The sequence below is a fragment of the Psammomys obesus genome, unplaced genomic scaffold (assembly GCF_907164565.1).
Source record: "Psammomys obesus unplaced genomic scaffold, mPsaObe1.curated_primary_1811, whole genome shotgun sequence".
NCBI lineage: Eukaryota > Metazoa > Chordata > Mammalia > Rodentia > Muridae > Psammomys > Psammomys obesus.
The window spans coordinates 5614903-5622481 of record NW_026596143.1 but is presented as its reverse complement, the minus strand read 5'-3'; the positions used below and the strand labels follow the sequence as shown (position 1 = coordinate 5622481).

Genomic DNA, 7579 nt, shown 5'->3' with positions numbered 1-7579 from the left:
TCTTTCCATTGTTAAGTTAAAATGAATGATGGAGACTGACTTTTAAAAGAAAAGGAGGTTAATTAGGTGATAGTTCTGGAGGTTTCAAGTCCAGCATTCAGTGGCCCCCCCTTGATTTGGTTTCTGGTGAGGCTTTAATGGTATCATGACAAATGACAAGACCATGTACAGCGGTGGGAGCATGTAAAGCAGTGAGGAATCTGATTTTTGTTTTGTTTTAGTTTTTTAAGATGAGTTTTTTTTTTTTTTTCAGCCCTGGCTGTCCTGGAACTTAATCTGGAGACCAGGCTGGCCTTGAACAAGGAGATCCACCTACCTCTGCCTCTGCTGGGATTAAAGGCATGTGCCACCACTGCCTGGCAGAGCATCTGATCTTGACAGGAAGCCGTGGAGTTCCCAGAAGCCAGTCATTTCCAGGAGTATGCCCCAATGACCCAAAGACTTCTCACCAGGCCCCACTCCTAAAGGCATCATCTTTTGTCATACTGCCACACTGAGGAGAAAGGCTTTGATATATAACCTGGGGCAAATCTGCATCGAAACCATAGCATGATTCAATCTATTCTTCTGTCTATTGCTGCTAACCCCAGTATACAGGAGTGAAGGAACAAATCCATCAACCCTGGAGCCATCAGACCTGTACTCAAATACTATCTCTGCAGTTTAACAGCTGAGTGTTTGTGTGTAAAGTATGAAGCCAGTCTGTGAATGTTTTTTTTTTTTTTACATTTGTAAATTGGATACAATTATAATTCTGAGATTATAGGATTGTTGTGAGCTTTATAGGGTTAAATGAAACTGAGTATGTAAAGGGGTTATCAGAATGACTGGGACACTGTTGTTAGCTTTAAAATCATTATATTATTAAGCAGCAAACCATTTGGTGAATTAACAAGAAGGTGGTGATATGCCTTATTTAATCTGTATCTTTATTATTTCTCTTCTAGAATATCCAGAGTCAGTGTTTTCCCAAACACCAGATTTCTTGTTGTCTTTAAAGGGGTGATTCTCCCAGAACTCTGTCTGTTTGTGCTTCAAGGTGCCCTGTTTGGAGGATTGAATTGCACCACTGAAATTTTCTCTGTAGTTAGCGAAACGACACACCAGACTTAGACTATAGCATGCTGAGCCATCACTCTTGATAGTGGAATTGCAGCTGATACCGACTGCAGCCAAATGGGATATCCAGACCTCTTCATATGCTCCAAATTTTTACATGTGGAGCTAAAAGCTAAAAGTTATAGGGAATGGTAAGATAAGTTAGCTCAGAGAAACAATTTTATATCAAGGGACTCTTTAGTAGATCCATGTCTTATACGTTGAACTTCTAATATACCTCAGACACTGTACTGGGTGCTGATGTACAGAAATGAATGAAATAGACAAGGAGCTGGCCCTCTGTGAGACTCATTGTTAGGTAGGGTCAGAATGGCTAATAAGAAGGTAAGCAAATCCATCAATACTCAATTACAGGATGATGATATCCTACAAAGGAAAACACTTACTATTATAAGGAATGATGGGGGAGGATTGAAGAATGCATGTCTTAATAGGTACAATTAAAGGTGAAACTTCAAGGACAAGGGGGAAGTTACTGAAAGAATTCCTAACAAAGAGAGTGGCAAAACAAAGGTGTAAGGCAGGGATAGTCTCAGCTAATCTTAACAACTGAAAAGAGGAAGTTAGGTTAGGCTGCTGTGATGGGTGTGAGCCTGGGTCAGGGGTGAGTCAAAATAAGTAGGGGATGATGAGAAAGGGGCAAAATCAAGCACAAGCTTTCTGCCTATGGTATTGAGTTTGAGAATGACTACGGAGGAAGTGGAAAGTGGGTTGAAGTGGTTATGAGAGAGCAAAACTCTCTGTCTTCTCCCTCTTTCTCTTTCATTCCTCTTGTTGTATCTTTTCTCCTTCTCCAGGTATCTCACAAGCACTTCCATCAATTGTAACTTTGTACTGAGCTAAACAAGAGAGCCAAAAATTCAGCCTTGGTGTCTATACTACTTAATTTTTGGTCAGTTTGACACAGTGTAGACTCATCTGAAGAAGGAACCTTAATTGAGAAAATTGCTCCATCAAATTGGCCTGTAGGCAAGTCTGTGGGGGCATCTTCTTGATTAACGATTGGTGTGGGAGGGCCCAGGCCACTGTAGATGGTCCTGGGTTTAATAAGAGAGAACATGGAGCAAACCATGGAGCAAATCAGTAAGGAGAATTCCTTTGTGGTCTCTGCCCTTGTTCCTGCCTCAGGTTCCTGTCCTAACTTCCTTCATCATGCTGAAAGGTGAAATAAACCCTTTCTTCCCCAACTTGCTTTAGGTAATGATGTTCGTCACAGCAGCAGGTAATGCATGGTCCCTATTATTCTGGTCAGAGGGTATGTTGCTGGATTTAATGGAGGAGGATGGTGACCCTGTTAAGGAATGGTAGTAAAGATGGGGAGACACTGATGGATTTTACACCCTTTTTTCATGCTCTAGACTCCACAATTAGCTCACAATACTACTACTGAATTCCCTTTACTCCCGTTGCTTACAAAACCATTTCTTTAGTTCTCCTGCCCGATTCCTTTGTACTTAGATGACATCTGATTCCATGTCTCATCTCCCAAATTGATGATGATGGGAAAATTAAGAGAAAAGATTGGAAGTGGAAATTAACATTAAGAATTAGAACACGAATCAGAGAGGCGAACATGTTTATGAAGAATAGTAGACGGCAGAAGGCCAGCACGAGTGTGCCTTCTGATGAAGAAATAGATAATGTCTTGAGAAAAGGAACGATTACACGATTCACTTGAAGAGAGTAGGTTTAAGATTTTATAAATTCAGTGTCCTTACTGGATTTTAGATTTTGACACTGGTGGTGGCTTGAACCGTGGATCTTTTACTTTAGTTCTAATGAAAATTGAATGTATTATAAGGGCCAATCATAGACTAGATTTTTGATTCCAGAATTTTGGACAAAAGAGGGGGTAGGCAACTCCCCATTGAATTCCTCCCTTGTAAACACTTGCTAGCTTTTTTCTTTCTCTCTTTTCTTTCTTTCTTTTTTTCTTTTTTCTTTGTTTCTTTCTTTGTTCTTCTTTCTTTCTTTCTTTCTTTCTTTCTTTCTTTCTTTCTTTCTTTCTTTCTTTCTTTCTTTCTTTCTTTCTCTTTCTTTTTCTTTCTCTGTTTTTCTTCCTGCCTGCTTGCCTGCCTGTCTTTGTTTGTTTGTTTCAGACATATTTCTCTGTGTAGCCTTGGCTGTCCTGGACTCACTTTGTAGACCAGGCTGGCTTCAAACTCACAGAGATCCGCCTGCCTCTGCTTTACCGAGTGCTGGGGTTACAGGCACACACCACTTATAGGCATCACAGGAATTGTTTTCATTCTGTCACAGCCCTGTGGATCATAGGAACAATTCTAATTTCCTAGTGATGTTCCCAAGCTCCTAGACAATCATAGCACAATACATTATCCGTGTTTGTGGGGCTGCTAGTGTAATCAGACCTACTGTGCTGCAGTGATATAAACTACAACATACAGAGTTATGCACATAATCCTTGATAATGATAAATATCATATAACTGGGGGCCTGGAGAGAGATCTCAGTAAAATATTTAGGACCAAGCATGAGGGCCTGAGTTCCATCTCTAGCATTCACATAAAAAGTCAGGTATGGTTATATGTGCATGTAGTCCCTGACACGGGAGAGACAGTGAGCCAGATATTTGGTACTTGCTATCTATCCAGGTTAGTCTAATCAGTGAGACCCCGTCCCATTGAAATACGTGTTTCAAAAGAACAGGGTGGTTAGCACCTGAGGATGAATGAACCTAGTGCAGCTGCATACACACATGTACCCGCACATACATGAACATGCACACACACACATACCCTCACACTTGCACACACACACAAAAACCACACAAAGCTTACGTATTTATTATGCCACATTTTATTCATATTTTAAAGTGTACATCTATCTATAAGAAATTGTTTACTAGGAAGGCTTAGTGGTACATGCCTATAACCGCACACTGGGGAAGCAGAGGGAGAAGAACAAAGGGAATCAAGACCAGGCTAGGCTGCAGACTATCTTTAGAAGTTTTTTTTTTCTTGGTTGTGAAGCAGTATGCCTTTTTCCGTGTGCAGTAGCCTATACAGTTGCTGTTTGTTTGCTGCATCTTATTGCAACATTTCTCTCCTTGACTTACTCTTCATGTTGTTTTAATCATATCCCTAAACATACATGTACAAAATATTCACTGTAGCCGGTAAGAGGCTATGTTGAGTGACTGACTGGAAGTAGGATTATATGAGTTAAGGAAGGCCTACGGAGGTGGAGGATCAGTGGGGGTTATTGCTTACCAGTCAGCGTGTTCTGTTCTGCCACAGCCATGATCTTGAATGACAAGGAGAGAGCCACAGAAACTGCTAAGGGATCTGGTTTGTTGAAGCAATGTACGTTAGACATGGAGTAAAACTTTTAATGCTTGGACTGAAGACCACACATGGAAGGCTACATGCTTTCAGTACTATCCCCATCGCCACCAATGGGAAAAGTTTGCCTGCACAGATGAATGACAGGTTAAACAGGAAGTGACATTACTGCTACTTCTGGGTGTTTAAAACAACTTGAGAATCACTCTTACACATCGTGAAAAGTGCGTACTGATTCTGTAGTTGCTGAGGTGAAGGCAGCTGAATTTCTGGAAGCCCCATCCAAGCTGATTGTGGATGGAATTACCTGCCAGAACTGATCTGGTGAGTGTGGTCTAGCAGGGTCAATGAGATCAAACTGCTACACTCAGAGGCTGAGGTGTGTGTCATGCTGTTCAGTCTAGCTCTGTGTAAGTATTTTCTGTGGTATTTGCACAAATGTTAACAGAGCAGCACATTTCTCAGAAACTAGTTCTGTCACGGGATGACCCACTACAGCGCAAGACAGAACTTTCAGGCAGCCACTCTTACCTCCTACATTCCTTTGTCTCTTTCTTAATCTACTGTAGACTGACACTTTCGTGATGTTTGTTTGCTCATGACTTTGACTAGCTGCCTTCTCTCAGCATATGTCTGACTTGGCTCCTGTGTATGGTGTTGTCTATGATTTATATTCTGGTTGTGATCCATAGGCAGCTGGTTTGGTTGAGTCTGATACATTCCAAGAAGACTGGTTCTAGTAGGGAGGTGTTTCTGCCAACCTTAAGTCTAGCTATATTTGGAACAAAATCCATCACTATTTGGCTGCTATCGAAACATTACAAATTCCCATGATCCCCATCATGTATAACAGCAAGACTTATTATGTCACTAAGTCCATTTGGTCAGTCATACATTCGCTAACATTTTTTTTTTCTGAGTGTCTACTATGTGCTAGGCATTGTTTGTGACACTTAGAAACCAGTTAATGAAAACAAGAGCAAAGACCCATTCTCTCATGAGGCTTACATAGCTGGGGGGGGGAGGGCAATGAACATAACAAATACAGTGTAAAGGTTCTTAGAAGGTGATAACGTATATGGAAAAGAAATTAGGGTAGAATAAAGAAACCAGCAGTATTGCTAGAGAAAGACAGTAGCCTCATTTTGGCTGGTACAGGTGAGGGGGAAAAGGCTAGGATGGTTGGAGAAGAATGAGATGAGAGAGAGAAAGAAATAGAATGGGGTTGATTCAGAAATAGTACTTGTAAGGATTATAGATCATATTTTTTTTTCTAAGTTTATACCGGGTGGACATATTGCTGAGGATTAAAAATTTTAGATTATTTTATATGCATGAGTATTTTGCTTATGTGTATTTATGTGTACCATATGTATAGTTGATGATCTTGGAGGCCAGAAGAAAGCATCAGATGCTTTGGGACTGGAGTTAAAGACTGTTGAGGGCTGCCACATGGGTGCTGGAAGTGGGTGCTGGAACTCAAATCTGGTGCCCCTAAAAGAGCAGTGTGGTGGTTTGAATAGGTACCAGGAACTGGGGCATTTCTGTGAATGGCCTGACCATGCTTTTGTTTGGAGGAATATACATTTTGGGACTTTGGATTAGGAAAGGGAGGGAATCTCTCCCTTGCCTGAAGTCACCACAGAGAAGAAAAGAGGCAGGGCTGGCTCTCCCTGACACCCCTGAGGCCAGCTCACCTGCAACCCTCACCTCCAAGGCCAGGCCTGCTGTGCTTCCCAGGCAAGGTGCAGGACCTGCTCACTCAAGTGCTGCAGCTGGTGAGAAGCATGACCAGCTCTCCTGCTCTCATGACCCCAGGACCAGGTCTTCAGCCTGCTGCAATCAATGGTAAGGGACGATGGGAGAGAAGGGTATTTCAGTGGTAGAGCCAGGTTTCCCTTGCACGTACCGTGACTGTTAGCTCACCCACAACTCCTGCAGTGTGCAGGCCTTGCTCTCCCTTTCCAGGCTCCAAGGCACCTGTGTGGTGATCATTTCGGGCTTGCTCCTTGCCAGACCTGAGTGGCCTCATGTGAGGGTCATCTGTCTTGATCTCACTCCCACCAGGGGCCTTCCATCCCAGGTGGGGTTCTTCTAATCTCCCGCTTGCTCCTGATCCTGGCATTTATGGAGGATGGACGAGCTGTTGGCACAGAATTGGTGATCATTTCAGGTCCACTTTTTTCAGGGAATGCTAGGTTACTAATCATTTAGATGTTCATAGGTCAGAACACTGAGTATAGACATAGCCTCTCCTCTGCACCTACTGACAAAGATAATTCAAGATTGACTAGTCACAGGTTGTAGTTACAATGGAGATGGCACATGATATTGGCCATTTCCTTGGAATATAAAGAAGAACAAACTTGGTTTACATTGGATTGATACAAAAGTAGGCATGCAGGCAGAAATGCAGAGGAAGCATTTATCATGATGATCATATGAGTTAATGTTTACCGTGGACTTCTGGATTTAAAATTTATATTTATTTTATACTTTATTTTTAAAATATGCTTTTAAACTGAAACAGAGTTATCTCTCCCTTCTCCTTCATATGTTTAGCCCCTCTGAGGTACCTTCCTTCCAACCTTCCAGTGTCCCCTCCAACTCAAATAGATAGCCCCTTTTTCTTTCTTATTGTTATACATATGTGTATAATTATGTATGTGTACATACTAACATAAATACAAACTCTTGAGTCTGTTTTCAGGATTGGTATGTATATGGTTTCTGGACTGACCATTCTTTATTGGACACCCCATACAGGGGCTTATCTCTGGGAGGGGCTAATTTTTCTTCTCTAAGCAGTCATTAGTTGCCTGTAGTTCTTTTTCTAGGGGTAGGGCCTTTCAAAATTTCCTCCTTCCACATTAGCCTCCTTCCACATTGTTCCAGTCCTGTTTTCACAGCCATTTCTAAGAGAGACTTCCTGATATTCTGGCCCTTAATCCTCTTTCTGACCCTTCTTTCACGATGTTTCCTGAGCTGTAGGTATAGGAACTGTGATAGAAATGTATTTGTTGGGCCTGGGCTCTCCACAATCTGTTGATTTCTTCATATGAGAATGGTGAATATAGATAATATTTAAAATGACAAGACTCATTAAGATTATTAAGATCGTGAAGGAAGATAGAAAAGAACAGAGCATCCAAGTCCGA

General features: G+C 41.7%; 1 pseudogene; it reads right to left on the bottom strand.

Annotated features, from left to right (window-relative positions):
* Window positions 1-6611: 6611 nt before the first annotated feature.
* LOC129666422 (small nucleolar RNA SNORA17) lies at window positions 6612-6735 on the bottom strand (annotated as a pseudogene).
* Between the last annotated feature and the right edge of the window lie 844 nt (window positions 6736-7579).